Here is a 26,495-nt window from a genome sequence, read left to right on the forward strand (position 1 = left end):
CTGTCCTGTCCATAAAAATGGTGCAAACGTCAAAACTTAACGGGCTTCATTTAGAGCTCGGGGCAAATCCAGCAAAAGGTGTCAAATCCAAATATAACAGGTGCAAATGTCTTTTTTTTTTTTTTTACATGCAAAGAAAATACTGTCTGATCTTGCAGGTAGCACAAACTGCTATTCAGGTTTATCTTTACCATGTGATTTTGAGTTAAGCGAGGACATACCCCCTTCCTAACTCTAAATATGCAGGTACATTTAAAATTTGCAACCCTGTAGCACAACATGTCAAAGTGCAACACTGTACTGTACCCTCCAGCTGGATTTATGCCAAACTCCAAGTTAGGTCCAAGCCTGAACCACAGCATGCAGACTAAGAATACAAATAATCTGTCTTTAGTACCATTAATGCCTCTGTTTAAAGCATATGTGCTACTGAGAGCCGGATTATACTTTTATATATATATATATATATATATATATATATATATATATATATATATAAGTGGTCATATTGCTCCACGTTTTATGTTACTTAATGATTGACTTGCGCTGTAACATATAGCACACTGCCTCTCCCTGCTCAAGACTTCTACATGTGCACACATAGGAAAGATAAAAATAAAGTCCAAAGTCTAATGTCACATAAACATACCTTACACTGGAGGAACAGAAGGTGTCCCCTAAAAGCTTACAATCAGAGCAGCGTCTCACGTTATAGCTCTGAACAAAAGCTCATCTGTTCCCTTTCTAGCTTCCGGCCAGATATTGGGAAAGCACAGGTGTTGTGTGCAGGCTGGGAGGAACTGAAAGAACATAGAGAAACACAGAACACAGTGGGGTGTAGGTAACTAAACTTATACAGTGCTTACGAAATGTCAGCAGGTTCGTCTACCTACCAATCCTTTAATTAATGACGCTTTCATGTCCCATTTTATCCACATGAGTCATTGTTATATAATGAGCCTGTCCAGCACTTCTATACAGGACCATGAGCTTGCTGGGACATCAGACACAGTAAGTCTTCAAATGAACCGCACATGTGACTAAGCCACTGGTTTGGAGGAATTGCCTGGATTCTTTACTTTCTTCCAATATGCACTGTCACCAAGCATCAATTGCTTAGTTTTCCTGTCTCAAAGGCCTCATACATGTTTTATTAAATGCATTTTAGCGTTTCCGTCACTTTGCGCCAGTTTTGGTTGCCTACAGTGTCCAGAAGTATTACGGTTCATTAATATATCATAGAGGGGAGTGATCATTAAACACATAGGGGCATATTCAATTAGCTTTCCGGTTCGCGGTAACGTGCGTTACCGCGAATCCTGCGCAGTATTGCCATTAATACGGTACCGCATTAACGCAGATTTTCGTACGCAACCCTATGGGCTGTGAACGAAAATCCACGTTATTCCGGTACCATAGATTGTCTTCGCGGGCCGTTCCGGCGCGATCCCGCGAACCGGAAAGCTAATTGAATATGCCCCTTAGTATGTTACGTTAGAAGATGTCTTTGAGAACACTGAGTTAAAAGCGGTGATAACTAGTGTGTCCTTTAACGGCTTTGTGGATGAGCAATAAGTCTTTGTTCCTGACACAGCCCCAGCTTTTCAATACTGATAAACTGCACAGTACTTCCCATAGACACACTGAAATGAATCTTTCAATGCAGTGTATGTATGTATGTATATATATATATATATATATATATATATATATATCATACATGCCAACTCTCCCAGAATGACCAATTCTCCCGCATCTGCCGGCATGTGCGGGTGGAGGGGACGGAGCTTCGCAAATTGTGTCACATTGGCCCCGCCCCCAGTGATGTAATGCTTCTTTGGGGTCTTTTTACCACTGTAAAAAGACCCAAAACAGACACTACGTCACTGGGGGCGGGGCCAAAATGAGGTGATTCACTAAACTCCACCCCCTCCACCCATATACCCTTGTGCCCTCCAGGAACTCCCAGACCCGCCAACATAAGGTTGGCAAGTATGATATATATCATAGTTGCCAACCTTTACCGATTGGCCTCCGGGAGTCTCAGTGTAGAGGTGGGCGTGAGGGGGCGGGGCTCCGCGAATCGCATCATTTTGGCCCCGCCCCCTTTGACAAAAATGGCACTAAAGCGTAATTTTAGCATGCGGGGCGAGCCAGAATGATGCGATTCCCAGAAAATCGCATCATGGAGGCTTCAAATCTGCCCACTTCACTAGGAAGTGGGCCAGATGCAGGAGAATTGTCAGCTCCCGGGCATTCCGGGAGAGTTGGCAAGTATGATTTTATATATATATATATATATATATATATATATGTGTATACACACACACACACACACACACACACACACATACATATATATTCAGACACATGCATATGTATACACACACACATACATCATACTTGCCAACTCTCCCGGAATGTCCGGGAGACTCCCGCATTTTGGGTGAGTCTCCCGGACTCCCAGGAGAGTATGGCAAAATCCCGCATCTGCAGAATTAGGGCCAAAATACCGCGATTTTGGAGCTCCGCCCCCCGCATGCCCACCTCCCTCATAGCAGCTCCCAGAAGACAATGCAAGAAAGTTGGTAAGTATGACATACATATATATTCAGACACATGCATATATATATATATATATATATATATATATATATATATATATACACTCAGTCAAACACTTGTATTACTACTTCACAGTCACATGTCAATATTAATATTGCTTTACTAAATGTAAATTGGGTAATGACATCATTATTTTCTGTTACTGTACTTCAAGTAAGAAAAATCCCCAACAAATAAGTGAAACTTGACATACTAGTCTGACTGCCTCAGTCATTTATTTACTGACAATAAATATTTGACTAGTGTTCAAACACCAAACTAATGGTTGCTGAACAATATCCACCGCAGCCAGCCAGCAACCCTTCCCCAGACATGGTTAATAGTATAACCCCCTGGCTCACTGTCAAGAAACATTGTATCTTAAAATGACAGCTGGTAGAAAGATTGTTTTCTTTTGCTTTCAATGCTAAAGAAAACACATTCTAAAATGTTTTGTTATAGTTATTTAAAAAAAAAACACTGTATATATCTATATATATTGGTAAATGGAAACATAAGTCCCAAACTTTGCGCTATTGTATATTCTATTTTATATTTGCAATGAGTGACGTGCTTCACTATAAGGGAGTGCTGTTCCTCCTTGGATCTACATAAGAGCTTGTGCCTTATCCCTCACTAGATCCTAGTGTGGTGTTCTGGAGCACATAATCCATGCAGTATGTGTGCACCTACATTAGGAATTTCCTGACACTGCCTGGTGTTGGAATGGGTTGATATGATGTCCTGACAACACGGCGATGTTAACAAACTGAGGTTTGAAGTTTGTGTGTACTTATTTCTGTTGCTGGGAGAATAATATGAAGTGATTGCGAGGCCAGAAATCAAGTGGAAATACAGCACTGTTATTGTTTTCACCTGAGAGTAGTAATAATATCTGTATTATAGGCTATGGGACAATTTTCAGAAGAACTTTGACAACTACATTTTCTCTTTTCACCTACAAGGTGTAAATTGAGCCTGGAGAAGGTGATCCACAGGTTCTCTCATGGAATTAGCAATAGATCCAACCATTTCAGATCCTTCCGAATTCAGCACATAGAAAATTAGTGATGTCTCCATACAGTAATATATTGCTCTGTTCAGTACATATTTATCCATAACTTATCCTGCTGAAAGGATCTTATTTCTACCAAAATTATTGACATCATTGTATTGCATAAAATATTGCTTTCCCTGCTAATATCAAATTAATCATCAATAATCAACAACAACAATACACAGTGCCTGGCTAATATAATATAAAAAAAATTAGAAAATGATGTCAATAACACAACTCTCCCGAAACGAGCAGAACCCTACTAATACTTGGGACTCCAGCCCATAACACTTACAGCCTTTGAACCCATTTCATTAAGACACACAAAATAACTGTTTTGTGCGTTTTCTTTATAAAAGCACATAGTTCAGCCATAGGCACGTCCATAATCAAATACAAGCGTATCTGAAGAAACGTCTCTTATTGAATATGGGTGTAGCTGCTCTCTGCATGTACGGTACTTGTCGTACAATACACTGCAGAATACGAACAATACATATGTACAATATAAAGTCCCAGTAGAATGCACAGGGGAAAAAGTATTCAATTATTGTTACCTGTAAAATAGTTATTAATGAAATAATATTAAAAAAATATATATTTTATTTTTTCCCATGAAATACATACTGTATATCAGGATGTTATCAATGTCTACTGTACATAAAATGCATTTTAACAGTTTCTCTTCATTGCAAACACATGTTCTAGCATGAATACGCGACTGTCATCACTATCACTCAGCACTTACACCTGACCTGTAGTTGTTGTAAAGATAAGACTGAAAAGCATGTACCTTAGAAATGCTCAAAGCTTGAATCGGACGCTGCTGGTGCACCCTATCTGTACATTGACTATGTGCATATGCCCCTCCCACCCATCAAATCATAGGCTTAGTCAGAAGTGTCATTTATGTGCGAACATGAATTGCCTTCTTTGGCATATGAACGGTTTAGCGCTTGTGCAGAGTGATAAAGTGCAAAATCTGCCACGTAAGTGGACTCACATACCTTAATGAATCAGGCTCTTTATGTTTAGAGAAGTTTGGAAGCTGCATATGCCGATAAAAGCTGTGTGGCCTGTTAAATGCAGATAGTGAGGATTGTTCACTAACATCGCTCAAAGATGCAAGTCTGCACTAAATCCATATTAATCAATCAGACATTCGTAGTTTTGCACGTTTAGCAAACATTCCTCAGTGTGCTTCCAGGCAAAAGAGCCTGGAGAAATAATTGTGATGGATGGAAGTGTGTAGTTGGAAAATCGAGGGGTCTTAGGCACTGGATCGTGTGGTATTTTAAACTGAAGCATTCCTGAAAACATTTAAAAGCACAAAATCGGGACAAAAATATACCAATCCTCAGTCCATCCACCCCAACCAAGCTCACACTGCACAAGATCATGGCCACTTTCCAAAAAACCCAAACACTTATCCAGGTTCTGGACAATGTAGCTAAAAACTGTAACTATTGGTAAGTATGGTTGAGGAGATGGGGTCTTATTGATAAAATTATTTATTTCCATGTAACTGAATTTTACCCTGGCAGAGGAACCAACTTGGAATGTTTTACTGACAGTAATAAATGCAATTATTTATAGACTATTTCTGTCCATATAATGTTATGCTACTATACCACACTGAAAGGTTTTAAAAATAAATAAATAAGCAAAGTAGCAACTATTATATAAGCTGAATGACCTGTTAAGCACGATCAATAGTATTTCTTTACTCCAGTCCAAGTGCGGCACAGTGGACATGTCATAAAAAGTCTAATCATTAACAGCGCTGTGATTTATATGAATATATAACAGTTCCACTTCCTCCAATTACTAGGAACGAATAAAAAAAACCTCATATCCAAACATTTACTCAGTAACTGATTTGTCTAATAAATACAATTCACAGCACAGGTTTAATCTTGTGCCAACTTTGTGCACAAGCCCTGAAAAATGTTGTCTAAAAATAAAAAGGTACTTTTGATACCAGCTTAGTGTCTGTGTGTACTGCAGTGTATCCCTTTTTTTTGTCTTTTATAGAATTTAGTTCCATAACCCCCCCTAACATTATCTATCCCCGGGAGTTTGCGGAAGACAGATAAGGACAGCAATTATCCTGTACTCTTGTACACTCTTCATGTTTACCACAAAGAGCTGTAAATGCAAATAGGCTTTGAATATACAAATTAAAAACATTAGTTTAAAACCACTTGGAGATTTGCATTAGGAAGAAACATATTATCAAGAGGGATAGATTATGTTTTCGTTCATCTTCAGAACTGATTCTCGTGTAATGAAAACGCCCTCACATTTTCTGTAATTACCCTATGTGCTGCGTGAGGGGTATCAAAGGATTTTCTTTTTGGCTGTCCAATAGAAGACTCAATAATGCTATTTACTAATTTTCCCATAACCTTTCCTCCTCTCGCTGTTATACCAAGTAGTCTTCAATATGACTTCCGGTTACATCATTTTTGCTCATTTAAAAATAAATCAGACAATATCGAAATATTGTAGTGTTGAGTAAAAATTCACTATATACCTCAAGCACTATTAATCTGCGCACAGCAGTGATCATAGTTTGAGTACTGTCATCAACCCCTCATTGCGTGCCACAGAATACTTATATTTTATTTTGTTGATAAAAAAAAATCTGGTTGTCAATAATATTAAATAATAATATTTTCAAGGGATGGCAATCCTGCATCTTACATATAGGAAACTGCATAAGCAACTATCACACTTATGCTCATGAAAACATTCCACACATTTGACCCTATTTCCCATTATATTTGAAGAGAAATGGTATTTACCAAGAATTACTATATATCATACAGTCCAGGAAGAGTAGGCATCCCCTGGGGACTTTGTGAAGGCGGGGCTTAATTATGTTGTAGGAGGGGCAGGGCCACTGTGATGTGATGCCATCACCACGCCTCCTTTTGACCTCCCCTCTGGGATCTGCTGAAGGGGAGGTTGGAAAAGTCGTCATCGTCAGATAATTATATAGCGCCACTAATTGCGCAGCGCTGTACAGACAACTCACTCACATCAGTCCCTACCCCATTGGAGCTTACAGTCTTTATTCCCTAACATACACACACTCATAGACTAGGGTCAATTTGATAGCAGCCAATTAACCTACCAGTATGTTTTTGGAGTGTGGGGGGAAAACCAGAGCACCCGGAGGAAACCCATGCAAACACGGGGAGAACATACAAACTCCGCACAGATAAGGCCATGGTCAGGAATCGAACTCATGACCTCAGAAGTGATAACCTCTAAGCCACTGTGTTGCCCATGGTACAACAACGTTTTAGGAAAGAATACATGTGTTGCTTTTGGGAATCCTGTGTAAATCGCCTTTCATTATTTTGCCAAAGTCAAATTAAATCAGCAATAGATCAAATCTGATATCTATCTTTTTAAACTACTGGAATACATATCGACTCCAACCCATCTGCACCTAATATCAATTGAAAACTAGACAGGAAAACATAAGTATTTAATAAACAAACAGCTATAATAATAACAATGTAATATTTAAAGTGAACTTGTCTTTAATAAAACTTACTTAAACATGCAATCACCTTTTAATGAGCATTAATGTAACCTATACAGGTACCACAAGGCAGAAATAAATGAACGTACTTCACTTTCCTCCTATATGTTCTCATTATAAACAATGCAAACTATAGTTAATTTGCATAAGGATATCATGCACAAGGAATTACTGAGTACTAATAAATAAAATGTGACTTTTTTTTTACTTTATTCACTGTATATGAGTATGACAAGCAACGTAAATATAACATAGAATAAAACAAAACAGACATAGTAAATTATCACTAATATAATAAAGCTTACTATCTTAACAACCAGACATGGGGAGGGGCAGAGAGCGGATCTGAACTTCAGCCTGAAAACACAGGGAGAGAAGACTGTAAAGACAGTTGTATATACTGTCTAAGAACCAGAGAAGTGAGGTGAGTACAGAGGTCAACAGACAGAGCGACCTGTAATAAAAGTCAGTCTAGATAAAGTCACTTGTAGTATTTTCTTGCAGAGATTGGAGGCTCACTCTAGACTCACTGATCTCCCAATGTAAATGCAGGTCAGACCCTCCTGACAATCAAGGTGCTGACACTCCCAGGCATCCCTCAAATTGTGACCAGGAGAGCTAACAAGTGACATAGAAGTGGTCGGGGTATTGTTTAAAGGAATTTTTTAGGGACTGTAGCTCTGACTGAAAATAAAGAGTAACAATGGGCCTGATTCATTAAGGATCTTAAATGAAGAGGTATCTTATTTCAGTCTCCTGGACAAAACCATGTTACAATGCAAGGGGTGCATGTGTTTTGCACATAAGTTAAATAATGACTGTTTTTTCATGTAGCACACAAATACTTGATAGCTTATTTGTACACTGAAATTTAAAGTTGATATTTGTGTGCTACATGAAAAAACAGTCAGTATTTAACTTATGGGCAAAACAGAAAACTAGTTTGCACCCCTTGCATTGTAACATGGTTTTGTCCAGGAGACTAAAATAAGATATCTTTTCATTTAAGGTCCTTAATGAATCAGGCCCAATGTGTACAATTTACTCTGCTGTATAAATATATATATATCTATTAAATTCTTGATGCATTTACGGCATTGTTAACTGAGGGTAATAATTCTACTTTAATAAAAGTAATGAGAGATTCGAAGTCTACATTCACAAACTGCATAAACTCTCTCTTTCTCTCTCTCTCTCTCTCTCTCTCTCTCTCTCTCTCTCTCTCATATATATAACACACACATGTATATATACATATGGTAGTGAAATTCTAAAACTCGTCTACAACACACACATTGGCCCTTATCTCTGTGCATTCATTAAAATTAATAAGAGCACCATATATACAAAGCATAGTTGCCTACTCTCCCGGAATGTCCGGGAGACTCCCGAATTTTTGTGAGTTCTTCCGGACTACCGAGAGAGCAGGCAAAAATCCCGGATCCAGTTGTCTTTGTTGTTGAAAATGGGTTGGGGCGGGGCTAAACAAGGCATCGTGGCCCTGCCCCCTGCTGTGATTGGCCTAAGATTGACAGGGTGGAGCCTAACGGCACACCACACGCGGCCACGCCCCTTCGACGGACTCCCTCCCGGACAGCTGCCTTCAAAAGTAGGTAAGTATGATACAAAGTTCGGTTGGCTATGGTAGTGGAACATTACAGACTTGCTCAGTGTGGGGGAGTGGGTGTTTCCCTTGAGTTGCACGGCTAGGAGGCTTATTACTAATGTTGGGTGATTGCCCCAATAGGAAAAGTCCTGCCTACAGTTTTCCAAATCATGGAGGAAATCTTACAGAACAGAATGTTTCAGCCATATTCTTAAGTACTCAGACAGGTTATGTTTTGAGGGAATCATTGTGTTAAATCTTTTTTGTTCCTGTGAATTAAAAGATTCATAGGAATGGAACTTCTCAAGTCATGTCCTTAAGGCTCTACTGCAGATAAACGTCATGGTCTTTCTAGTAGGTCTAGATTGGAGTTTCTCAAGGTATATTCCTAGCCATAATCATTAATCGAAAAGATTTGTCCATGCCACAAAGTCTGTGTATACATTAAAAAAATAACCTAAATTTCAGAGGAAAGGAAAAGAGCAGTTATATAACGGCTTACATATAATGAAATGTGGCTCTGTAGACAGGGTTCTGATGCTCGCGTCCTGATAACTTGCCAATTTAATCAAATACTCTCTAAATAAAGACACACAGTTTCCTAATCTCTTTTATATTGCCTTCTAAGCTCTTATCTGTTGGAGCAGCCAGAAGAGTCTTACTGTGCAGAGAGCCACACGGCCCTAAACTAGAAGCACAGGATTTTATTCTGTTTTACTCAAACAAGTGCCAGCAAGGTTGGTATAATACTACCACTGGCAACAAGTGCCAGCACGGTGCGTGTAATACTAAGACTGGCAACAAGTGCCAGTCAGGTGCGTGTAATACTACCACTGGCAACAAGTGCCAGCAAGGTGCATGTAATACTTCCACTGGCAACAAGTGCCAGCAAGGTGCGTGTAACACTACCACTGATAACAAGTGCCAGCAAGGTGCGTGTAACACTACCACTGGCAACAAGTGCCAGCAAGGTGCGTGTAACACTACCACTGGCAACAAGTGCCAGCAAGGTGCGTGTAACACTACCACTGGCAACAAGTGCCAGTCAGGTGCGTGTAACACTACCACTGGCAACAAGTGCCAGCAAGGTGCGTGTAATACTACCACTGGCAACAAGTGCCAGCAAGGTGCGTGTAATACTACCACTGGCAATAAGTGCCAGCATGGTGCGTGTAATACTACAATTGGCAACAAGTGCCAGCAAGGTGCGTGTAATACTACCACTGGCAACAAGTGCTAGCAAGGTGCGTGTAATACTACCACTGGTAACAAGTGCCAGCAAGGTGCGTGTAACACTAACACTGGCAATGAGTGCCAGCAAGGTGCGTGTAATACTACCACTGGCAACAAGTGCCAGCAAGGTGCGTGTAATACTACCACTGGCAACAAGTGCCAGCAAGGTGCATGTAATACTACCACTGGCAACAAGTACCAGCAAGGTGCGTGTAATACTACCACTGGCAACAAGTACCAGCAAGGTGCGTGTAATACTACCACTGGCAACAAGTACCAGCAAGGTGCGTGTAATACTACCACTGGCAACAAGTGCCAGCAAGGTGCGTGTAATGCTACCACTGGCAACAAGTACATTCAGTAGGTGTAAACATATTAAAGAATTATATGATTGATGAATCTACACTAAAAGATTTCATAATTCAGGAACTCTTTGGGCTCATTTACATCTATCTACTGTTGATGTGCTTTCAGCCACTAACTGATGCCTTAGGCTAGATACACACTGCAAGAAAATTCTGCCGATGTTTTAGCAATTTTACTAACAGGGTAAAAAAAAGGCCTGATCACCATGCCGATTCATGTGTACACTATACAGGATTACCTTCAGATCTGTCCTCCTCATCTGCAGCCACTGACAGCCCTTCTTCACAATCTCTGTCCTCCTCAAAAACCAACAAGGCTCTGCATGCTTTTAGGTTAGGGGACTACCCATTACCAAAAGAATATATTGTAGGCAGGAAAAGCAGTCTTTGACAATCTCCATGCCTTGGGGATGGAGCTGTGTTCTGCATGTGAACGGGATACCAGCGGCTGAGAGCACAGTGGCACCGAGCTGTTTGAATCTCAGAGATGGGTAGTACAGCAACTGATTGCAAAGCAGACGTGAGAATCCCCAAATTGGATGGTGGATGGTGATTATCCATTAAAAGTCCTTTACTGTGGAGTGTGTTCATTGCCAACAGAGTACTGTGAATATATGTCCGATGTCACAAAGTGCAGACAGTGGATAGAGAACAATTTCCTAAAAGAATTTGCTAGACTTACATTAGCAAATCTCCCAAAGTAGGAGCAGGACCTGCAAGTGAGGCCCAGTGTCCTCCAACATCATCTTGACCCCTGACCCTCACCTTGCTGTCACATGGGAGTAGCAGGACAGACGTAACAGTCTGCGTCTGAAGGAGGAGTTGACAGCGGACAAAATTGTTGTTCCAATTCTGCAGAGAGCATTCACACTGCAGAATTGTAACGACATTGTTCCATAGATGAAGCAGATTTTCAAGTCAGTTTGAAAATCTCGACCAACGATTTTACATGCCCTGGAACGATCATTTTTCATAGTTTCAGGGTACATACTACTGTGATATCGGGCCAATCAGTTGTTTATTATCTGACTGACCCTATAATCTGCTGAAAACACAGTAATGTGTACCTATCCTAAAAAAGAATTTCAAATAGGATGAGTGGTTTCATATGAGCTATTTCCAAATGTTGTGCTCTAAAACTTGGTACAACCTATTTCTCATGTTTTCATGTAGAGCAGATTGTATTGATAAAAGCAAATGGAAATGTGTTACAACACCTCCCTAAGACATGTCTAATGCATTAATTAGTTTTCAAGCAAATCATTATTTGAAGTTTTAATGGGGAACTAAGAGGAAATTGAAAAACTAATAATGGCTTTATAACATCAAAATACATATTTCAATTTGGTCATTATTTGATATTGCACATGGGAAAACATGTCCTATACTTGACACTGCAAACCTGGCTTTACAATTCACACTAAAGATTTCCTTGTGCCTAATTTCATGAAATCCAACACAAGGAACCGCCTCCCAGAATTCTAAAGTCATATATGCTGTGAGAATAGCTTTCTATAGCATCTAAAATGTGATCTATATCCATTTGGGTCAATTTTAAATGATGACCAAACTAAATATATAGGTTTTTCATATATGTGACAGTTTCTCTTTAAAATTAGATCCTAAACTAAAAATTCAGTAAAAAAGTAAAACCCGATCCCAAAGGTTACTTATATGAGGTCCACTGGGTCCCTCGACATCCGGTGTGGACAGATCATTGTCAGCAGGAGAGAGGTCCCGTTATGTCTGCCACGCTATCCTTGCTCCTGCTGATCCAGTCTTTATTTAAACTCAGCGGTCCTGATTCATCAAGGCATATATACTGAGCGCAACATGATTTGTTTTAAATCGTCTCTGCGTACTCCCAAATTCAACAAGGACTGGATACATGAGCAGATGAATTCGGGTGTAGGTCAGCTCTGCTCTATTACACAGGACACTGCAGGATATGTACAATCCCTGTGTGGATTATAAATGTGCAAAAGAACGCACAGGAAAAAAAAAAAGGCATAGAATTAATGTCGCCAGTTAATAATAAAGGCATTAATGATAAAATGATATTTCCCATGAAATACATTTATTAGAATGTTATTAATGTCTACTAAACATAAAATATATGTTTACAGTTGCTCTCGTTTGCAAACACATGTTATAGCATGCTTACGAGACTGTCATCAATAGTACTCTGGATTTAGACTCTTTAGCTCTGTAGCGGGAGCAAGAGATACGGCAGAGATACAAGTAACTTTGCGATGCCCAGAGCTTGATTGGGAGGTGACACGCTCTTACTGTAAATAGAGTACGGCAAAATACCAAATCCCCGCCCTGTTCACTCCTCGCAATTGCAGGCTGTAGTAAGTGTCATTTGCGCTCGAAGACGGCGCGGACAAGACTGCGTTTACTGGCGTATGGTCCGGTTCTGTGTATGCGCAGTCATTTTGCATATAATACACTCAAAATCATCAGATATGTGACTTGATGAATCAGTCACAGTGTGTTGTCAACCAGCAAAATACAGCTGGAGAATTCAGAACCCCAGGAATTACGTTTGTATATTCCACATAGAGCTGACAGGTTCACTTTAATGAACCTGCACCTATTCTAACTGCCCCCAAAATCTTTATACCTTAGACATGGACACCATTACAGTTTCTAACCCATCTACAAATCCTTTCAGTACAAATCCTCTCTGGCTAATACCAAAAGTATTTACAGTTAAATCTTAGTACAGCACAGGGCGTGGGACTTTCTGTTTACATTAACAAACTTGAAACGTTTACATTTCTTGTACATTATTGTGTATTTTATTCTTAATGTTCAGTTAATTTTATTTATTTACAAAAAATTGTTTATTACGAACCCACCCAATACTGTGGAAGCAGTAATTTTAGCGACACAATAATCAGGACATGACGCTGGTAGATTAGATACTGGTTCAGCCCGTGAAAATTCTGCCTACCAAGCAGTGCGCAGTTTACTAATAACACGGGACGAACTCAAATGTGCTGAGAACTGATTCATTGCCGTGAACTATGGGACAATTGTGCCACTCACACCATATTATAAGACTTACATATTTAAGGAAGTACGTTATTACAAAATTCCATATTGATATAGATCAAGTGAGAACGTATGTACTGCTTGCTTCCAGATAGCTATTAAAGCATGTTTAAAAAAATGCTATTAAAAACACAAACCAAATAAACACGAGACCTCTTATCTAGTACAGACTGACTAATGAGAGCATAAACAGTGTATCTTTAAAGGAAATAACTCCCTCCGTAGTCCCACAAGCACTTTCTTCACTTGTCATCTTTTATACCTTTCATCTTACTTCTATCTCTGATAATGGTATTAAAATATTCCTTCTAGCAAGGTTATCTGTCCTCCCGAGTAAGTCAGTGTACTTGATAAAAGGAACACTCTTTCCTCATTTCACTGTGTCGCTCCTTACAAGTAAACCCACCGAGCCCCAGATCTGATGTCCACAGACACTATTCCCCTGTACATACATATCAGCTATACACTCCAGAGGGGCTCAGTGGGCCGCTGTCACCGATCAGTTTTGTTCATTATCCAGCATAAAAATCATTATGCAGAACTTGTATTTATTCAATTACTAATAAAAAGTCTCCCTACAACCATTTAACTGCAATAGGGGACTAGAACATAAAGCTTTTTAAGGTTTTATATTAAACTTGTTGATATTATGTATAACTCCTCTCGGTATTACTGACAGCTTATATATACAGACATAATCACATGTGTCTTAGTGCGGGATTACAAATTTTGACACAAAGATTACAAGAATAATCTGAATTGCCAGCACTTGGTTTACATCTGCAGGGAAATCTTTGTCTGAATATGGTTGTGTAAAGATTCCCAGTAAAGTGGACCGGTCGTCCTAGCATAGACATCCTTTAATAGTGGCTGCAAACGGAGGGATCCAGATTTTTTGACCAGGGTGCTTGATCTTTCATCTCATTGATCCTCGTGCTATGCATTGAGCAGATGAACGAGCACACAGGCTTTTGTGGTTGTAAGTGGATGCGACTTACCAACATGTACAAAAGAAACAGATGACCGGTCAATCCGATAAAAATGTATTAAATTGTCTAAACTATTGACTCCGTTTGTGCCAGGCTTAACATTTCTCTAGCTGATGGTTTGTCTAAAATATAAAGGCTCTACTGTAATTACTTTTACAATAGCAAACGTGTGACAATCATTTTTTTTATACTACTTGAATATCTGATCAATCTGCTGCCTTATCTTGCTTTGAACTGAATGCATTAGCGTTAAGGATGAACTTGAGAAGAAAGACAAGTAAGCAAATAACCACACATAAAAGTAAAAGTCACTAGCATGATATATTAACGAAATGGAAAATAAAAATTGAATGGATTTGGCACCAAATACATTCAATTTTTATTTTTCCTTATAGTTGACGTGATCACCTGTGGGTGTGATTTAGACTGAAAAGGCAGCATATTTTGGAGCGCTCGATACCGCTATTTTGATATTACTCTAAGCATGATATATCGCCCTAGCAACTCAGAAAACATTAGCTATTATACAGGGCCATCTTTTCCATTGGGCACGATGGGCAGGTGCCCGGGGGCCCCACAGACAAGGGGGCCCCATAGGCAGGGCTCTTAATTAGAATAAATAATCCTGAAAAAAAAGCCTGCAAAAAAAACCTTCAAGGGTCACTGAGCAAGTACATCTATCTATCTCTATCTCTATATATCTATATCTGTATCTCTATACATCTATATATATATATATATCTCTCTCTATATATATATATATATATATATCTATATCTCTCTCTATATATATATATATATATATATATATAGAGAGAGAGAGAGAGAGAGAGAGAGAGAGAGAGAGAGAGAGAGCGAGAGAGAGAGAGATATGTAGGGGCCCCGATGCACTGCTTTGCCCGGGGGCCCATAATGTTGTTAAGATGGCCCTGCTATTATAGCATGTTTACATTAACTGAGAGCTTTCACAAGGAAGCAGCCTGTGTTCACAAGAATAAGCACAAAATAAACACTGTACAAGGAAAGAAGAAAAGACATAGAGCACAGATGGGGTAACTAGATTACACTGCAGTAACAGAGGAGTGGGTTACTCACATACAAGTTGGTCTGCTGTTCACATGAGACGAAAGCCACAGCCCACCTTCCTCAGGTATGTGATGACTCTACCCGCGGACCCCATACAGAGGGGAAGAGGTACTGGATGTAAAAGCCTCTAGCTCTTCAGATCACCAATTTGAATATTTAAATGATATTTCCGCATAGCTTATCATATGGAAAAAGCTGCAGACTCAACATTATATTGCACTAGATGAATCTAAGCCGGGATCCGTAATGTCCACCTGAGATGAGGCTGGTGTTATAGCTTACCACCCCAGAGCCCCTTGTAACCTCCCGCGTTCCGTGGCATCTATGTATATTTCAGTTTTTCTGGATGACAGCTGAATATTTACCTACCGGTTGTTGGTTCTGGTGTGCATGCTCAGACCATTTATGAGTAGGAAGGACCCTCCCCAAGTTTCACTCATATGTTCAATTTTGTTTTTACTAATTGCCGAAGTCTTTGCATAGCAAATTAGTTTTCCATGGTGCAATGTATATTCATTTGCTTTCCATCATAAAGAGAGAGCTGTAAATTGCTATGACACCCGGCGGTATTAGTTTGTTTGTTGTTGTTTTGCAAAAGGGGAGGCAAAGAAAGTTTCATTATAATCGTAAATCAAAAATTCACTGAAGCCAGATGCCAATCAGTAGCAATATAACTTTATTTTCTGGGAGAACAAATTGGAAGTGGACAACAAATTAAGGTTCCAGAGGTCCTATATTTTCTACAGGTATAAGTGCAGCATTGGGTAAAGAGTGGAAGCCAAGATTTTAGACCCGATCCTACTGGCTGAAGTAGAAGCCAGTTTGTTTTACCTGTCATAGACATTGAAGACGTCTACTAGGATAGCTAAACCCCTCGTTCTGTGTCGGGGAGAAGCAAGGTACACAATAGTAAGGTATATCTCCTCCTCACCTCTATTAATATTCTAACTTATATTCTTTCACAATGTTCTCTCACATGGGCAATATGGAATATAGACAAAAAAAAACATAAGAATTGTTATCCGAGTCAAAGAGTTTACTGACAAAACCTGAATATCAGGTTTACATGTATTTCCCATACTAATTTTAGAACACCTGCTAAGATAAGATCTTAGGTGAACTGTAAAAATATTACTTTGCTTCTGTAATTGCATGAATGTTATTGTTCAAGTTCGACCAGACAAGATGAACTAGTCTAAACTATAGAGCGCTGTAGGAAATAGAAGTTGCGACTAAATGTGAAGCTAAAGTTATTTTAAATGACTGCTTGCGGCACAGACTGGGAGTAGAAGTGTGTTCCTGTTTCCTTCTGGCTACAATTACTACCTATCTAAAGTCGCAAAAGCAGAAGGTTTAAAGGTAGACTCCAGAAAGTTTGGGTTTCCATCTTGGACAGTGAACGTTTTATGCCTAATGTTTTTATTGCATTTTATATGCAACGTTACTAGGCATCTAGAGGTAGACAGCCTGCAGCTCTCCATCTGTTGTGGCACTGCAAGGCAAGCTGGCATTTGTCTAGGAAGTCACTGGTTGCTTAAACTTGCTCTAGAGTTATCTGCTCTACAGTAACACTGAATAGTATAACTCCCAACATTCAACTTTATTAATCATGACATTATGTGCACTGACAAGGGAGCGTGGTAAACTTCACGGTTGGGAAGTAACCGCGCCATGTTGGTACTTGTCATGTTCCTAGGGAGTGTCTAGCGCTTTTACAGCACCAGGCCAATCCCACTCCCCTAAACAGAGAGTAACTCGGCATCCACTCACTGTGATGAGCAAGACACACCTTACAACAGTACCGTCAATCGGGACAAAAGTCCCGGTCGTCAGGATGGCGGGACCAGGGCCGGTGCTAGGGTCCACGGCGCCCTAGGCATTTTTAAAAAAGCGGCGCCCCCCCCCCCCCCCCCCGCAAAAATCGCCGCCCCCCCCCCCCCCCCGCAAAAATCGCCGCCCTCCTCCCTCCTCTCCTTAGATGGTCTCACCACCGCCGCCTCTCTGCTCCGTCTCCTCCCCTCCACTCACTGACACTAGTAAGTAGAGGGGAGGAGACGGAGCAGAGAGGCGGCGGTGGTGACGAAATAGCCTCTTCCCCCCCCTCCCCCGTGCATCTGAATGCTGTGCGGCGGCCGTGACAGGTATGGTCAGCGGTCGCCGCACAGTTTTAAAGTATTTTAGAATTCTGTGGCGCCCTCCAGAGCCCGGCGCCCTAGGCAAGTGCCTAACCTTGCCTAATGGGAGCGCCAGCCCTGGGCGGGACAACCCCTAAAATAAGGACTGACTGCCTTAATTGGGACAGCTGAGAGGTATGGTATTTGTGAAACCACTGAAGCTAAAATACAATATAAAAAGACATTGAGCTTCCTTTTGATTTTATAGATAAATCAATAAATGCAAAGCATACAAAGAAAACACTAACAGAAAAAAATGAATCAACTTACCTTCACTATGCAGGTAACCGATTTTCTGTAATGTTCATTGTAAACAATCCATTGTTCCCTGCAAGAAATAGACATTCTGTGTTACTGAACATGATGGATCTGACACACCAACAGATATCAAACAGAGACAGATTGTTTATCCATTGGCAGGACCAGGGTGTCATGTCAGATTAAAACCATACAGAGGGCTCCTGGCCATGTGATTGTATGTCTGCCAGTGCTAACAAGTACAGATATATTCCTGCGTTTGAGCTAAGTGAATAACATATGCACATGAGTACAGTAACGAGCCTCACTGCTTTAAAAGCTAAGTCCACCTTAAGTGTAGATATTTTGAAAAGTTACCTGATGAGCTCTTCTGTGGGACCCCCTCCAATGTACTGTTCAGTCCTTGTTTCTATAGGGCCCCCACAACAGAGGGCTGGCTAACATAGGGCTTGGCTTGGTGGATTGGGCTCACCACTGTGGGGACCCAATAAAACCATAACTCCATAAGAGTAAAGGTCACACCATAATTCAGGGAAGTGGAAGCAAGGGTGGTTGGTAACTTTTTTAAAGTTATTTAACAATTAAATAAACTTTTACCTTCGGAGTCAGAAATAGAGCTTAACACATTCCATTGAAGTTGATGATTAAATGTCTGTTACGATTGTAAAATAGGTTACATAACAAAGAAGAAAATGTCCCATCAACTTTGCCATGGCATTAAATGTTTCCTTATCTAGAAGACTTGAAACCAAGGACATTGGAAATGAAAGACACACTTCTAAGAAGTTTGAGACTTTTGTGCACTGCCTCTGCTGTCCTTCCCCATTTCATTGGAATTCAATATACACTTCCCACTTTCAGCAAAATGATGGGTTGATCTAGTTGTCTACAGTTTCTTCATATATAGTACTCAGCCCAGAAATACAGTGTTTGGCAATTTGCATATATTATTGTCTGGTAGTGGGTTTATTTGCTTTAATGAACTAAATGTCATGTTTGCCAACTGGGCATGACTGATAGGGTTTCAATTCATTTGTGTACATCAGTATATATGAAGTCATACAAGTTGTTTGGTCGACTGTAAAACAGGTTTTAAGAATAATCTGACGTCTCCACAACACACGGCAGTGATTGAAAAGGTAAGCAGAAAAAATGCAGGAGCTGGAATATTTGCACAGTAATTACTGTGAGATCCGGGAGAGTTGTTTGTTCTGTTTTTCAACCAGTTGTGTGTTTCTAAATCAGGGATACACACCTAAACACTCCCGAAACTACAACTGCAATCACCAGCATCTCCTGTCAGTTATAAGCTTGAAAAATAATCAAAACAGGCAAAAAAAAATAATGGACAAATAAAGAAACACCATTTAGAAACACCATTTCTCATACCGCAAGGAAAGACAATATCTGCCCAAATTTGTAGAGGAACATCAATCACAGGCTCCAGTTCAACTTAATTTATTTACAGAGAAGCAAATTGGATGTGATGTTTGAGAACACGACTTTTCAAGGAGATATTCACAGTTTATTGGAGTGAAAACACCATTCCGTATTTGGCTTTTCACATTGTAAATTGGAGAACATTTTACAGTATGAGCCTTTGAGGTATGCACAAAAAGTCTTAAAGCCAAAACAAAAGTAAAACAAGAAAATAAAATATGTGCTCATTAAATAAACAATGTTAGAAAAACCGACTGCAATTGAAAATGCTTTGTGTAATATGTATTCTTTGCCAGTAATTTCATAAATGTGCTGTACTTTTCAAAGCCACTTTGTCATAGAGAAAGGAGCTGTTGCTATGACAAACAGCCAGAAATAAATGACATTTAAACAACTGGGGTAATCTAGACAGGCTTCTGCCTATGCAAGAGTCACTCAAAATTCATCCTAGTTGAACTTTCCCATGACTATTGCAGGTTATCCTCACAGATGTGTTCATGATTAATACAATAATCGTACTTAAAAATGTTGGGCAAAAAAGCGCTTAAAAAAAAAAAAATATTTAAAGTACACAAACAAAGAAATACACAATACTCAATTAGCCAAAATGGCTCAAGGAAATACAAAGTAACCAGACCACAAAATTCAAGTGCTCTTATTTTAATCATGAAGATAAATGCATTATTCAGTTTTCACCTGAACGTGTCTACTGCAGCTTGGTCCAAACACAAAGTTTAATTATCAGCTCTTCCTGCTATTGCGGCAGGGACTGATGTGAGTGAGTTCTCTGTACAGCGCTGTAGAATTGGTGGCGCTATATAAATAGTTGATGGTGATAATGATGATAATGATGATGATGGGCAGCACGGTGGCTTAGTGGTTAGCATTTCTGCCTCACAGCACTGGGGTCATGAGTTCGATTCCCGACCATGGCCTTATCTGTGTGGAGTTTGTATGTTCTCCCTATGTTTGCGTGGGTTTCCTCCCACACTCTAAAAACATACTGGTAGGTTAATTGGCTGCTATTAAGTTGCTCTTGTGTGAGTTCTCTGTACAGCGCTGCAGAATTAGTGGCGCTATATAAATAAATAGATGATGATGATGAAGTGTCTAAAGTGGTGCTTATATACTACAAAAATATGAAATGATAAAATATTTTATGTCAGTCAACAAATGTTTTAATAAACATTAGACTAAAGGGCCTATTTATTTATTATTATTTTTTTAAACTTACTAAATAATAAAAAAATAGAACATTATATCATATATAACTTAAATAAATACATATAATGGTCTTTTTACATACCTTACTATACAATATTTAATTTATTGTAATCATTAAATATTTTTTAAACATTACTGAATTTAAAATTGTAAGGTTAAAGTATTTGTTTTTTATTAATTTTTTTTGCGAATGCCATCCAGACACAGCTTCGCTATTTGTTAAATAGGCTTTACAAAGCAAAGGAACTTACTGACGGTGGAGTTCTAACCGTAACCCATTTGGCGTACAGCGCCACCAATAACAAGTGGGTGTTTGCTTCAGCAATACAAATCTTCGCCCATTTCATAAACAGACAACTAAGAGTGAATGGAACACTGCCCCTAGTGGGCACATTACCATAGAATAAAGCAGTTTACTTGCTAACCTTTCCCAAGCTGCACATTTTGAACAAATCATCCCTCAGATGTGGGAATGATCTTTAGCTTTATTCATTAAAACATTTAATGTTTCAAAGCAATACTTATTTTAGAATACAAAATTTGGTAGAATCCTCTGGCAAACTGCTCTATATCTGCATAAATTAACTGATGTACTCAAATATGTTTTAGAAAGTAACTTGAAATATAGCTATGGCCAAATTTCAGCTTCATTGAAGCCAGAGATGTATCATTGTTAATGTAAAATCCATTTCTACATTTCACCTGGGCTCGCAGCTAGAATGCTGAATATCTTCCGCCTCCCATCCAGCATAACTAGTCACCCGTACACACGTTTTATAGCATGGCAGCTAGCGTTCCAGAACTAGGCTCCACACGCTATTCAATACATTAGGAATTATTAAGTGAGTGTTCAATGTGGGGAAATGTCGTTATATGACTCCATGTAACATATTTCTGCTGCATTTAATTATGCTAAAAGTGGGAATATGTTTGAGAAGGTTTTCTCCAAAAGGCTTAATACATAAAAAGTTTCCAGTGTGCTAGAGGCTATGGGACTGCAGCTAAAATTTATTTTAGACAGCTGCTAAAGAAATTCAGGAACGAGAGACAGAGAATGTGTATTAAAATCTTTTCTTTTAGTCCTAAAGCACAAGTAGATCCATTATTTGACAATATATAGCAAAGGTTGTGTATCACGGAGTGGAATAACATGGAATGCTCTCTTTCACTCCTCTGAAGCAGGCTGGCTATAGAACGGAGGTGCTCTTCTACCAGAGCAGAACCAGAGTGACTGACAGCTTGGCAGTCTTGCTTGCAGAAACGCACTGTGTGATTGGTTGAGTCATACACAGAGGTGGGTGATGTCACAATAACTCAAATGAGTGCATTCTGAGCTTATTTACCTGTATCCGATGCCATTAAGACTATATACTAAAATGTGGGAGGGGCTTCAGCTGTCTGTAATAGTGTGAGGAGGTAATACATTCGATTTTAACAGAGCTGCAGTGAAATCTCAGGTTGGCACTAAACAATATCTTTTTCCGCTGTGGTTCATGACTGAAAGTTTAATATTCAGGGTTTAGTGGTCTTTTAACTCATTATCTTGATGAGGTGGTGGGCAACCCAGGCCCTGCAAACACTGCACCCCATGCACCACCTATTGTTATACCCCTGGGAAAACTGTAAAATTCCCGCTTGCCATTACAAACCAATAACACATATCTATACCAAAATGACAGTTTCTGGTCCTTACTTACCCAATAAGTAGATAATGCCTACACACCTATAATTAGAGTTTACTGTCTTTAGCAAAAAAGGACAGGAAAAACTCCACTGGGGGCTGTTGTAGCTGGTTTAGGTTAAATCCGAAAAAGCCTGAAGTTTGATTGCCAGTCACAGCCCCCCACAACACTGGCACTTTAGAATGCTCCCTCCACCATGGCTGCCTTACTTTTACATAGAAACCAGAAGCACTTCTTCATTACAGGAGCACATCCACTGCCTGCTTCATCATCACGGCTAACAGCGTTGGTATTTGGGTCCCCAACGGGAAGGGGGGGGGGGACACAACAGAAATGATGGTCTCTGGCATTGTCACTAATAGACAATGCTGTCTATTAGTAGAACATTTTTATTATTTTGTTATATATTGCAGGCTGGGTGGTGGATGGCTGGAGAGGCTACAGCAATAGGAAACTGTGGTTTCCTTCCCCAGTAATCCGGTCCCCTGGCACCCTCTTCTCTCTACCCTGATACATTCACCATGAGACCCTATCTTCTGACAAGCTACTCTCTTCTGCACACTGTCCTCTCCCCCAGTACTGTGCCCCCTGGCCCCCACTCCTCTCTACCCTGATACATTCACTGCACACTGTCCTCTCCCCTAGTACTGTGCCCCCTGGCCCCCTCTCCTCTCTACCCTGATACATTCACTGCACACTGTCCTCTCCCCTAGTACTGTGCCCCCTGGCCCCCTCTCCTCTCTACCCTAATACATTCACTGCACACTGTCCTCTCCCCTAGTACTGTGCCCCCTGGCCCCCACTCCTCTCTACCCTGATACATTCACTGCACACTGTCCTCTCCCCTAGTACTGTGTCCCCTGGCCCCATCTCCTCTCTACCCTGATACATTCACTGCACACTGTCCTCTCCCCTAGTATTGTGTCCCCTGGCCCCATCTCCTCTCAACCCTGATACATTCACTGCACACTGTCCTCTCCCCTATTATTGTGTCCCCTGGCCCCATCTCCTCTCTACCCTGATACATTCACTGCACACTGTCCTCTCCCCTAGTACTGTGCCCCCTGGCCCCCTCTCCTCTCTACCCTGATACATTCACTGCACACTGTCCTCTCCCCTAGTACTGTGCCCCCTGGCCCCCTCTCCTCTCTACCCTGATACATTCACTGCACACTGTCCTCTCCCCTAGTACTGTGTCCCCTGGCCCCCTCTCCTCTCTACCCTGATACATTCACTGCACACTGTCCTCTCCCCTAGTACTGTGTCCCCTGGCCCCCTCTCCTCTCTACCCTGATACATTCACTGCACACTGTCCTCTCCCCTAGTACTGTGTCCCCTGGCCCCCTCTCCTCTCTACCCTGATACATTCACTGCACACTGTCCTCTCCCCTAGTACTGTGCCCCCTGGCCCCCACTCCTCTCTACCCTGATACATTCACTGCACACTGTCCTCTCCCCTAGTATTGTGTCCCCTGGCCCCATCTCCTCTCTACCCTGATACATTCACTGCACACTGTCCTCTCCCCTAGTATTGTGTCCCCTGGCCCCATCTCCTCTCAACCCTGATACATTCACTGCACACTGTCCTCTCCCCTATTATTGTGTCCCCTGGCCCCATCTCCTCTCTACCCTGATACATTCACTGCACACTGTCCTCTCCCCTAGTACTGTGCCCCCTGGCCCCCTCTCCTCTCTACCCTGATACATTCACTGCACACTGTCCTCTCCCCTAGTACTGTGCCCCCTGGCCCCCTCTCCTCTCTACCCTGATACATTCACTGCACACTGTCCTCTCCCCTAGTACTGTGTCCCCTGGCCCCCTCTCCTCTCTACCCTGATACATTCACTGCACACTGTCCTCTCCCCTAGTACTGTGTCCCCTGGCCCCCTCTCCTCTCTACCCTGATACATTCACTGCACACTGTCCTCTCCCCTATTATTGTGACCCCTGGCACCCTCTCCTCTCTACCCTGATACATTCACTGCACACTGTCCTCTCCCCTAGTACTGTGTCCCCTGGCCCCCTCTCCTCTCTACCCTGATACATTCACTGCACACTGTCCTCTCCCCTATTATTGTGTCCCCTGGCCCCATCTCCTCTCTACCCTGATACATTCACTGCACACTGTCCTCTCCCCTATTATTGTGACCCCTGGCACCCTCTCCTCTCTACCCTTGCACCCCGTTCCTGCACCTGGGTTCCTGTCCCCAGACAACCTCCCCTCTACCCTATTTAAAATGAACAAAACATTTTTTAAAGTTGTTTTTTTTTTTGTCATGGTATAATCATTCATTACCACTGAACACTGATTATTTACATGTAAAAAAAAACAACTTGAATAATAAACACTGAACGTCCTGAAAAATAAGCACTGAAAATCGTAAGTATGTTTGTGAAGTTCAAGGTCTTTATTGTTCCAGAATTGCCAATGGGATCAAACTAATTGAGTTGCCACCACTTTATCCGTCATTCCACAGCAGCATCTACAAATCACACCTCATTTTCTCTTCTGAAGTCGGCCACTTTATGACAGTACAAAGAATGATTACCTTATAAACAATAATTCTGTTTTTCAAGCACATCTCCTGGAATAGATCTTGGTAAGTATATAACATACCAAAATATACTCCTGCTACAGACGTCATTCATTTTAAAGTTATATCCATATATCATATGTCATGCCCTAAATTACTAATCCTACACATGGAGTTGACAACATAATGATTGTGTAAAGTTCCTTCTTATGAACATAATATATAACACAGCCTGAAAACACTGCCACCCACTTGTTATCAACAGATGACAGATTGGTAGGAATTACAGTTACAAAACAATCAGAGAGGAAGAACAACATAAAAAATGGTGTTGGAATTGCCATGGAGATTCTTAAAACCCAGGGGCACAGAGATTGCCAACAAAATAAACTCATTAGCTACAGGCCTGTATCGCATTAACAATTAACATAATAACTCTACATCTATTTAAAATCGTTTGAAAATAAAACAGATTAATACACCACCAAGTAACAGATCATGGGGCACATTTACTAAAACCTCTAGAAAGGAGAAATGAAGGTGTTGCTCATAGCAACCAATCAGATTCTAGCTATCATTTTTTAGAATGTACTAGATAAATGATAGCTAGAATCGGATTGGTTGTTAGGTGCAACACCTCCACTTTTAGACACTTTAGAAAGTCACCCCCCAAATCTTTTTAGCGACATTTCTTTAATTCTTCCTAAAGTAAATTACCCACTGACAGTATAAATAGGAAGCCGCAGACAGAGTTAGGCTGGGTGCACACTACAGTGTTTTCAGCCGCTTATTGGGCCAATCAAACGATAAACAATCGTTCAGCCCGATATCACATTAGTGTGTAAGCTGCAACGATTAACGATTATGGTTCCGAAGCCCATTGTTTTGTTTATTTGATTTTGTAAACCGGACTAAAAATGGCGTTCAACAATGGAACAATGTTGTTACAATCCTGCAGTGTTTTCTCTCAGGACCGGCAGAGTCCATAGATCTATATGGAGTGTGCAGAGTCACGATTTTTTCAGCCGACGGTCATGACAGATGAAGAGCACAGATCTGACAGTGAATCGTGTAAAATGTGTTTAGTGTGTACACATGAATGGGCATGCTGATCGGGACTTTTTTTTTAATCGTTGGTAAAATCGTTAAGGATATCGCGTCGGGAGAAATCGTGTGTACCCAGCCTTAGATAGTAGGAATCACCAATAGCACAAAGTAGTGATGTGAGCTCTGAGGCAGCGAGATTGTGGTATCACAATGAGTGCATTCTTGTATCCTGCATATGTCACTATGACTACCACTGCCTATATAGAGGTTTATTATACAATAAAGTGGTATTATTCACACAAAATTGACAAATAGTGACATATAGAATCTGCAAACAGAAGATTGCAACAAATATTGCAGATAGAAATGCTGGGACTTTTAGTTCCACTACAGCTGGAAAACCAAAGAATGTCCATGGGCATCACAGATTATAAATACAGAAATGATCACTGCCAATAGCTGTCATAATGGGCATCCAAATCTAATGGAATTTTTTTTTTATTCTATGGTTCAGTCAAGGACTTATTTTCTTATTTAAAAATGCCATAGGCATGTTTCTTTCCTCACACCGGTCCTCAT

General features: G+C 40.5%; 1 protein-coding gene across 11 annotated transcripts in view; it reads right to left on the reverse strand.

Moving 5' to 3' along the window:
- PLCB4 (phospholipase C beta 4) overlaps window positions 1–26,495 on the reverse strand; it is a 226,605-nt gene that overhangs the window by 178,288 nt on the left and 21,822 nt on the right. For all 11 annotated transcript variants that reach the window (XM_075203995.1, XM_075203992.1, XM_075203996.1 and 8 more), the window contains exon 2: window positions 18,001–18,058. The gene's annotated coding sequence lies outside the window, so the exon portion shown is untranslated. The remainder of the gene's footprint in view (window positions 1–18,000; window positions 18,059–26,495) is intronic.

Source organism: Mixophyes fleayi, chromosome 3 (assembly GCF_038048845.1).
Source record: "Mixophyes fleayi isolate aMixFle1 chromosome 3, aMixFle1.hap1, whole genome shotgun sequence".
Classification (NCBI taxonomy): Eukaryota; Metazoa; Chordata; class Amphibia; order Anura; family Limnodynastidae; genus Mixophyes; species Mixophyes fleayi.